This window comes from Sinocyclocheilus rhinocerous, unplaced genomic scaffold (assembly GCF_001515625.1).
Source record: "Sinocyclocheilus rhinocerous isolate Xijiao unplaced genomic scaffold, SAMN03320098_v1.1 scaffold1151, whole genome shotgun sequence".
Classification (NCBI taxonomy): Eukaryota; Metazoa; Chordata; class Actinopteri; order Cypriniformes; family Cyprinidae; genus Sinocyclocheilus; species Sinocyclocheilus rhinocerous.
Genome location: NW_015666572.1, coordinates 111,152 through 121,879, shown reverse-complemented (window position 1 = coordinate 121,879; position 10,728 = coordinate 111,152). Strand labels below are relative to the sequence as shown.

At 36.1% G+C, this 10,728-nt stretch overlaps 1 protein-coding gene across 2 annotated transcripts in view; it reads left to right on the top strand.

The window, feature by feature from the left end:
* Window positions 1-10,728, top strand: part of LOC107732829 (transcription factor HIVEP3-like) — an 88,016-nt gene that overhangs the window by 49,549 nt on the left and 27,739 nt on the right. The window contains exon 1 of one of the 2 annotated variants that reach the window (XM_016544249.1): window positions 7,677-7,839. The exons of the other annotated variant lie outside the window; for it this stretch is intronic. The gene's annotated coding sequence lies outside the window, so the exon portion shown is untranslated. Of the gene's footprint in view, window positions 1-7,676; window positions 7,840-10,728 lie in introns of those variants that run through there. 2 annotated transcript variants of the gene reach the window in all.

The window sequence follows — 10,728 nt, the reverse complement described above, 5'->3', positions numbered from 1 at the left end:
TTTATATATATATATATATATATATACATACATATAAATGCACAAAATTTAAAAGAATGTCTAATTAACATGTCTAATTAATCGACGTCATGGAACTTATACAATTTAACCTCAATTTATGAAAAGTTTAAGTTTGGTTTTATTTTGACCAAATGCTGTGTTTAACATTAACTTTCTGGATTCCATTTTAATGGTCTCATTAAATTGTAATCATTAAAAGCATCTCTAATTAATTGATTTTATAAAAAAAAAAAAAATCCAGAAATACTGTGTTGTGCATTTAAAAAAAATTTCTGCTAAATATATTCTGGTAAATAATTTTTCTGATAAATATTTGTGGAAAAATAATGTTTTAATAATTTTATTAGCAGTACTAGTACTATCATTACATTAAGTAATGTTTCTTTCACGGTTTCTTCAATTTAAACCGAACATTTATTTTGATGGGTTGCCTTGAACTAGGGCTGTGCAAATAATCGAATGCGATTTTCATGTGCATCTCGTCAGTAAAACCGGTTCTGTGATTAGTAGTAAATCTCCAGCACGTGCTTTCAGATGGAGTGGTATTTACTACACAGAGCCGTAGATCACTGACAAGCTACGCAATATTGCGTTCATAATCGACAATGATTCGCCTGCGATTTTGAACGCGATATTGCGTAGCTTGTCAGTGATTCATGGCTCTGTGTAGTAAATGCTGCTCCATCTGAAATCATATATTGAGGCTGAAAACACTGTGAGCGTCACGCACGCTTCAGTATGTGTGTATTACCGTATTGACCCGAATATAAGACGATGTTTTTTTCTTGGAAATACATCTGAAAAAACGCAGTCGTCTTATATTCAGGGTCTAGACTTTGACATGTCAATAATACACCCGCAACAATAGGTGGCGCCAAATACTCAGGGTCTAGACTTTGACATGTCAATAATACACCCACAACACTAGGTGGCGCCAAATACGCATAAAACGAGTGTGCCATGAAATACGTAATGTAATGCGTGTTGTAAAGATCGCGAGTAAAAACAAAAGAAGCAGAAAACCTTACAGCTGCATGAGTCGTGACTGTCACGTTAGCCTGATGGGACCAAACTCCCTTTGTGATTTTAAAACGTAAGACAGTACCAAGATTTGACGACTACAGTAAGATTTAACTTCTACTGTTCATAAGATTTTGGTAGGCTACTATTAGATGGATAGCCTAAATGTCCTAATTCAGATGGGCTACCTGTTTTTTTTTTTTTATGGTATATCAAAAAGTGTATATTTTTTAAATGTGATTTGTTGGTACATTTTACCAGTTTTTATCATACTTTCAAAACAAAAATTAAAATAGGAAAAATATGCAATATGAAAATAATTGAAGACAAAATGTGATTTACTGAGAAAAAACAAGATTTGTTTTTTAAAAAGCCTTTTTCCAAAAGGTACATCTGGAAAAAGGGGGGTCGTCTTATAATCAGGGTCGTCTTATATTCGGGCCAATACGGTAAATGTAATCGCACATCTGCGCCATTCATTCACACAGAGACATGCAGAACATGCAATGTTTCATATTTAAATGGTATTTTTGCGGCTTTATATTTACAGACGTGCATATCGCGTTTTGATTTAAGTGTACTGACCTACTTTTGATGTATCCATCCAAATTTGGCAAATTCCATGACATTCCGCATTAACCTATACAGTACATTTAATTTTTATGACTGAATCCTGCGATTCCGTCCGCGTTTTCCACATAGCAGAAATCCTAGGGCCCTAAGTTTAGTTAAAACTGAGAATGATGTCCGCATTCTATAAATGACTTCCTTAAATTTTCAGGACCCCACCTGTTAAAACTGTTGCTTTAGCGCCTGCAGCTGAATTTCCGGAGAAGACACATTAGTTGCATAAGAGCCTAAATGAGAATAACAAACAGGAGTCATGTGGAGATGTCACCCTGGAGGTACAGACTAATGGCAAGCCTCTTTATGCATGCCATTCCACCTGGAGGAAATACAATACCTGACTTTCCGCAGCCACAAAAAGCTCATTCTTAGTAGTAGTGCTTGCTAAGTAATTGCTATTGCTCATACTTTGGGTTAGGCAAGGGCAGGATGACCAGGTGTAAAATGACCAAACGTGCTTCCTCTGAGACCAGTCTGAAAAGTTGAACTTGAGCTTTGTGCCACAATAGTTTGGGAATGAGAATTTCATAGAGAGGGCTGGCATGAGGGCAGACGAAATTTGTAGAAAATTATATGTGGAATCTTTGTGTCACAATGCCACTTTTGTCAATTGCCACAATTGACGTACAAGGTGGTGTAAACACCTGGTAAGGTAGTGGTCCTTACGCACTCTGTCATGCTTATACAAATGCCTGAGCAGTGAGGAGCCTCTGGCTGGAACCGTTTCCTGGAGATGTTCCAGTTTGTAGAAACAACACCGACTCTAAACCTACTTTTATTATGTAATCTCTGTAGCTTTTATGATATCAAGGTATTCCAAGAGTTATTTTCGTTTTGGTCTGGTATTGGTAGTCTGGATTATGTTCTAATTCAATGCAGTTTATTTTATTTCATATCCTATCTTGTATTTTCTAACAAGGTCCAAGGACACGGCCCAGCTCTCTTCGTATGCTGTGGCAACGGAGATCTCGCTCTAACAAGACAATCCGTCATGCCATTGTTGTACAGCACTCTGCCTTGTTGATCAGATTTACAGAGCCTCTGTTGTCCCATCTCTTCTTGGAAAAACAGAAGACAAAGAGATGACGGAAATGTGAGTTCCCCTCCCAGAGGGCTACAGTATGGGCAATGCCTGGCCACAGACCCCCCCCTCCTTTAAATAGGCTGACCATCGCCACAAAGATCACATTCAGACAGACACAATACACGCACGGCCCCAGGGCCGGCACACTGCCCTGCTCCACATGACGCTGAAGGTCGCACAATCATTTGGGATAATTGATAAAACGGACAAAGAGAAAGAGAGAAAGAAAAAAATGAAAGAAATAAAGAAATGGGGGGAGGGGAGGTGGACTAAAATGGTAAGAAATTAGGTAGAAAAACCAAACTTTTAAAATTGTATCTTTAGGGCTAATAATGTTCCTGAAAACCAGGGTCCATATTACTGTATTATGATAGATTTATGTCTATGAAATTTCCATAAAATATGATTTTTTCAAATTAAATTTTTCTTTTTTATAATTTATTTTATTTTAACAGCAAAATGTATGTCTCCTTGAAAATTAATTCCAGGGGCCAAATTTGACCTTTTATGGCAGCATTTTATGTAAATGTGACCCTGGACCACTTAAGTAGCACAGGTATATTTGTAGCAATAGCCAACAATACATTGTGAAGCAAACACATCTAAGGTAATGGTCCTTACGCACCCTGTCATGTTTATACAGATGCCTCAGCAGTGAGGAGCCTCAGGCTGAAACCATTTATGTTCCAGTTTGTAGAAACAACACCGGCTCTAAACCTACTTTGATTTATGTAATCTCTGTTGCTTTTGTGATATCAAGGTATATACCAATAGTTATTTTTGTTTCAGTCTGGTATTGGCAGTCTGGATTATTTTCAATAATTCAATGCGGTTTATTTTATTTCATATACTACCTTATATTGTCTAACCAGGTCCAAGGACACTGGCCCAGCTCTCTTCATATGTTGTGGCAAAGGAGATCTCGCTCTAACAAGACAATCCGTCATGCCATTGTTGTATAGCACTCGGCCTGTTGATCAGATTTACAGAGCCTCTTTTGTCCCATCTCTTCTTGGAAAAACAGAAGACAAAGAGATGACGGAAATGTGAGTTCCCCTCCCAGAGGGCTACAGTATGGGCAATGCCTGGCCACAGACCCCCCCCTCCTTTAAATAGGCTGACCATCGCCACAAAGATCACATTCAGACAGACACAATACACGCACGGCCCCAGGGCCGGCACACTGCCCTGCTCCACATGACGCTGAAGGTCGCACAATCATTTGGGATAATTGATAAAACGGACAAAGAGAAAGAGAGAAAGAAAAAAATGAAAGAAATAAAGAAATGGGGGGAGGGGAGGTGGACTAAAATGGTAAGAAATTAGGTAGAAAAACCAAACTTTTAAAATTGTATCTTTAGGGCTAATAATGTTCCTGAAAACCAGGGTCCATATTACTGTATTATGATAGATTTATGTCTATGAAATTTCCATAAAATATGATTTTTTCAAATTAAATTTTTCTTTTTTATAATTTATTTTATTTTAACAGCAAAATGTATGTCTCCTTGAAAATTAATTCCAGGGGCCAAATTTGACCTTTTATGGCAGCATTTTATGTAAATGTGACCCTGGACCACTTAAGTAGCACAGGTATATTTGTAGCAATAGCCAACAATACATTGTATGGGTCGAAATTAGCGATTTTTCTTTTATGCCAAAAATCATTAGGAAAGTAAGTAAAGATCCTGTTCCATGAAGCTATTTTGTACATTTCCTACCATAAATATATTAAAACTTAATTTTTGATTAGTAATTGCTAAGGACTTCATTTGGACAACTGTAAAGGCGATTTTCTCAATATTTAGATTTTTTTTTTTACAACTATTTAAATAGTTGTATCTCAGCCAAATATTGTCCTATTCTGACAAACCATACATAAATGGAAAGTTTATTTATTCAGCTTTCATATGATGTATAAATCTCAGTTTCACAAAATGTACCCTTATAACTGGTTTTGAGGTCCAGGGTCACACACAAATATGTAATGTATTTATGTCAAATATTTCCATGAAAGAAATATTTAACATTGTGATTTTATTTTATTTGATTCACTTCATATTAGCTACACATTCAACACACGTTGCCCCTGCATTTTAAATATGGCAGGGGCTATTTGCACTAAGTGTAAATAGCAATTAGATGCTATTTACACCAAGTAAAAATAGCATATTTTCTTAGCGATAGATGCTATTTACTCTGTGAAAATAGTGATAGATGCTATTTACACTTAGTGCAAATGGCAATGGATTCAATTTACATGAAAATAGCAGTATTTTCTTAGCTATATTCTATTTACTCTGTGCAAATAGCTATAGATTCTATTTACACTGTTAAAATTTGAGGATTTTTAAATATTTATTCTACTTATTGCAAATAGTGGCAATTATCTGTACCTCAGTATTGTGGTACATAATAAAACAGTATGCAATAGTAACGTACTGAGTGTAAATTATAATTTTAATTCAAATTATTAAATGGATGCCACCATTTTGGGACAATATAAGCCCTCCCTACACTTACCCTAACCCTACCCGATACTTTATTTTCAACTTTTCGATTATTTCCTTCACTTTTATTAAAAAATAAATGCCTTTCTGATGTGATATGAGATTTGAAAAGGGAGGAAAAAAAGTTTGGCAATAGGCGGGTTCGAACCCGGGTCGATTGCGTCAAAAAGACAACACCATGCGCTTTGCCATCTAAGCAACTGGATCTGTTGTTAAACTAGTGCCGTTTGTAGTGTTGACTACCCCAATCACACGTTGGGGGACAAAGTTTGTGTAAATAGCCTCTGCCAACAAGGCGGGCTATTTGCACTTAGTATAAATAGACACTCCGTTTAAATATCTATTCAATTTTTGTTATTTTTAGTTGGTTTATTAATCCAGAAATTTGTCACTTTCTCTAGTAAACAAAGGGTGATATCAATAAGTCAAAGCTGCTCTTTTTCATGCTTTCTTATTAGATTTCGTTTCACCTCTGTAAGTTACTTGCGTTTTAGTTGGTCATTTGTAATAGAAGCTGGTGGCATGAATTAGCAATCAAGAATCAGGAAAACCTGTTGATTAAAAACACCTTAATAAAGTGTTTTCAGTGTCATGTGTAGGCAGTTCAATTCTCCCAGGATTCTTAGTGCTCGTGTCATTTGTTCACTGGGAAAGCCCCATTTGGAGTGTGTTGATTCATCGGCCCACAATGCACCATTGCAGTGTTCTGTCGATTTGTGCTACCCTGTCAGATTTTCCTACCTCCCATTAAAACAGTGGGTAGTACAATTCGACAACAAAAAATGTACCTATTAGATTGTGTTTTATTAAAGTCTACACCTACCCCAACCCTAAACCTACCCTTACAGTAATGTAGATACATTAAATATTGTTGTTCAGCATGAGAAAAAGGACGCAATATTGATGTGCGCATGCGCAGTAAGCCATGGTAGGACAATATGATGGGTAGGATAAAATGTCAGGACAACGACTCTCTGTTTGTGCAGCAGGAATATTTGTCAGCCGCAGCCCTGGAGGAATTTCCTATAACTGTGACCTGTTTTCACGCTCAGGAGCTGTTGTGATAAATCCGGGCATGTGCACATGTGGATATGTGTGTGGACAACTAGAAGTTGATGCTTCCATAGTTGAGAGAGCTCCACCCAGCCAGTGGTCTAGCTCATCATGATGTTATCATCCAAATATAGAGCTGCACTTTTTAACTGAACAGTGGAACTTAGGAAGGCCAAACTGAGTTGACATGACGGTAATTCACGAACCATAAGCCTACAAATTCCCATCTGTGTAATGGCATCATATGATCTCCTCATGATGTTCATCTGTATTTCTCGGTAGTCACTGATTCATATGTACTGAGACAAAACAATTTACAACGTATCATGTATCTAAAGTATTTTATTTAAAAAGTAATTTCTAATAGTATAGGCACTAAGATTTTTTTTAATAAATTAATTCTTCTGTTCATTAATGTTTCATTAAATCAGTCAAAAGTGACAGCAAAGACATTTATAACGTCACCAGCACTGTTCTTTTGAACTTTCCGTGCAGCAAAAAAGTTTCAACATTGATCATAATAAATATTCATAAGCACCAAATCTGCATATTAGTCAGATTTCTGAAGAATCATGTGACACTGAAGACTGGAGTAATGACTGCTTAAAATTCGGCTTTGCCATCACAGGAATAAATTACAAATTAATTTTAAAATATATTAAAATAGAAAACAATTTGAATTGTAATAATATTTCACAATATTGCATTTGCATCTGTATTTTTTTATACAGCGTTTAATCAAACAAATGCAGTCTTGTTGAGCAAGAGACATCTTTTGAAAAACTTTTTTTTTTTTTTTTAAACCTTACCAACCCCTAACTTTTGAATGGTATGTATTTATTTATATACTGTATAATTATTTATTCATGATATTTAGAAAAACATTTTTTTTTAAATACATTTTATTTTTGTTTTTTAATCATTTAGAAAAATAATGAAAAGAAAATGAATTGCTATAAGTTAACATTCTAGTGATAATATCTGATTCATGCAAAGTGTAAATGTCTCCCTCAATGTCTATGATGATCATGGCCCTGTAATAAGCTACATAACCAATTCTGCATTCTGGCTTAGTCAGTTGGTCATCACAGCAATAACGCTCCTTGTTGTCCTTGTGCATGGAGGAGAAGCCTGTTATTCAATCACTGTAACTGTGTTCATTCACACACCCTTATCCTCCACCTCATTCCCGCCATGTGTCTCCATGTCTCTCTCACACCCACTCGCTTTCTTACTCCTTGTCTTTCTCACTCTTACTCTCCCCCTCCCATCTCTCTCTGTCTTTCTCCCCTCCTCACCCTCCTCCCCCTCACTCACTCTTTCAGAAGTACACCCACTCATACACAAACATTCATATCCGCTGTGTCGTTTGGTGGCTTTCATTCATGCTTTAGCAGTGTGAGGTGGCAGAACTCCTCAGGTAATGGACGGCACTTCCTCCCGTCTATTCGACCGTACGCTCTGTTCTGTTTGGAAAATGAAGGCTAACTGGAATTACTAGACATAAGGAGATCAGGTTTCAGAGTGAGTATTTGTTAGTTTTTGTTAGCGGTGCGTTTAAGTTTAATGTCACTGCATTTTTTGAGTGCGTGGTGTCTGAGTTACATTACACAAGACTGAATGTGTGTGTGTGCGCACTGCAAAAACATTTTCTTACATTTTTTTTTGGTCTTCTTTTTCAGTAAAGACATCTAAACATCTTATGCAGTTTTGCTTCTCAAGTTAATTTAAGGCATAATTATGTACCTTGAAATAATGACATAATTCCCCTAAAATGAAAATCCTGTGATTATAAATTTAAGCTTATGTTATTCCAAACCCTTTTGACCTTCTTTTGTGCTTCTACTTTGATTCTACTATCTCTCATTCAAGAAACAGATGTAAACAGGTTTGAAACGCCATTAAAGTAAATAATAAAATAATTTTTGTGTATTGTCATTTTATTTCCTTCATTTAAATTAGATGTCAGATCAGTTTTTTTTATTCTTGTTTTGTATAAATAAAAAATGAGTGTGGCTTATGTTTAAAACAAACCAACAAAAAATAAACATTATGTATTTTTATGTAACATTATATATATATATATATATATATATATATATATATATATATGTATGTATATGTATATGTGTGTATGTATATAAATTCATGAAACTACAACTTAATAATAAAATCAATTATATGACATAATGCGGCAAAAACGTGTATATATGGTGCGCCACTCATGACATGAAGAAGAAAAAATTACTATCTTGGCCACAAATTAATAATTAGTTCCCACAACTTTAAAAAATGTTGGCCATGTTGTACTAATTCATTACCTCATTTTAACTTGTGGCACTGATTTAACTAAACCTAGATAGTGGGAACAAATTGCAATGAGAACAAATCATGATTGTGGGAACAATCATGGCCACAACATTTTTTTTTTCTTAATGATGTTTAGATATTTTACCGAAAATACAAATAATGACTAAGAACATTAAATAATTTTTTTGCAGTGTTTTCACATGTTCTGTGCATCCAGGGAAATTCGTCATAAATGACTCACAGACTCATTCCTTCGTTTGTCTTGCATGCTCTACACGTTTTCAAGAAAACCTGTTAACTAAACATTTTCTAAGAATCTGTTGAGTTGAAACCGCCTGAGGCCGTGTGATTGTAGGCTCTTTAGGCGAAACACCGTGTTTCCTTAACTCCGTGTGCTAGTGTGTCAAATCTGATGAGCTTGAACTCTTTGCAGTATCTGAGGCCCATATTTTCCATGTCTTAGTTAGAGAATCTCTCCATCAGGTAAAGTGCACTTCTGAAAAGCCCTGAGAGGCTTCCTCATTAACGCTGCTTTGTTTTTGGAAGGTTAAAGCCAGGAGAGACCTGAGAGGTGGCGGTAACGAGGGAATAAAAAAGCTCAGAAATGCAGCCGGAGTATGACTAATCATATCAGAGGGCTCAGCGGCGGCTGTGTGGGCCGGCCCGTGCGCTTGTTCGAGTTCTGGGGGCCATCTGATTCACTGTCGCTCCCCGTTAGAAGCACTGCTTGGTTCACTTCCTGATGTGGGCGGAATTTTCCTATCAGCCCTGTGCTCTGAAAGCCGAAGGGTGAGGTGATTGACGGGCCCGTGAGCACGATGTTGTGGGTGGTTTGGAAGACTGAGCCGGTCCACTTGTTCCTCTGTGAATGTAAATGAATGAAACTCGCACAGCTCATCTTTCTCATTCTTTGTCTCTGGTTACTATGGAAGTCCTGAGTGGCTGTGTTTAGCAGTACGCTTGAAGTAGGCATGTCACCAAGTATTTTTTTATGAGCTAACCAGTCTAAACCTTTTTAGTTAATCTAAAAGTGAAAACTGCCTTTATTTACACAGTTGTTGCAAAATTGTGTGACTTTATTACAGTTGTGTACAAAGAAAAAATATTAATTTTGAAAAATGAACTAAAAAAAAGATGACAATCACCATAAAGGTATGATAAAAGCGATACTGTATTTCAAATCTTCTGAAGCTAAATGGTAGTTTTGTTTGAAGAATGGACCGAAATTCATAAATTTACATTAATTGTGACTTGCTTATTAAGTCACTGAACTATATCAGTCTGATTTGTGAATGAGTCATTCAAACTGGTTTTGAAAGAATGATTTGTTCATAAATATCTACATAAACTTAAATAAACTTAAACATAAACATAAATCTTCATAAACTTCTCTCAGGATCTCTGAAGATGAATGTCAAAGACTTTTATTTAATAACTACATTAATCTTGGGCTGTTCCACACAGAAAACTATGACTTCAGAAAACCTGGAAAGTATAGCTAGTGCACAAGTCGTAGACCACATGATACTTTTATGGTGCTTTTTGAAGCTTAAAAGTTATCAGGAAAACTTTTTTTTTTTTTTTTTTGGAAATAAAAGAAGTATTCATAGAATTATTTAGTTTTGGTGAACTATTAATTGAAAACCATTCGTTTCTTTTCTAAATAAGGTGAGGCTGAACAAATAAAGTGATCCAGCGTGGCTTGTGCTTTTTTGCTGATATGCATACCTGCTCAGAAACAAGCACCTTGGGCTGGTGAAACTGAAGACCCGCTGACCTGATTTGCCCTTGTTGCTCCTTAATCAAAGTAAACACAAAAAGCCTCTTGAACTCCCCTGTTAACAAGTCTGTCTGCCAGCATCTGAAGGTCTGTGAGGTAAACCAAATAGTTCATACAGTCACTTAGCATGTGTGGTGCTTTACATGTGGGGTCTTTCTTGTGATGCATGGTGATATTAGACTCATTTTAAGTGTAGCCCCGAGTTTATAAGGCCTGTTTATTGTGTTTATTTTGATTATAAATTCAAAAGTTTGGAATCTTTAAGATTTTGTGTGTGTGTGTGTGTGTGTGTGTGTGTGTGTGTGTGTGTGTGTGTGTTTTCG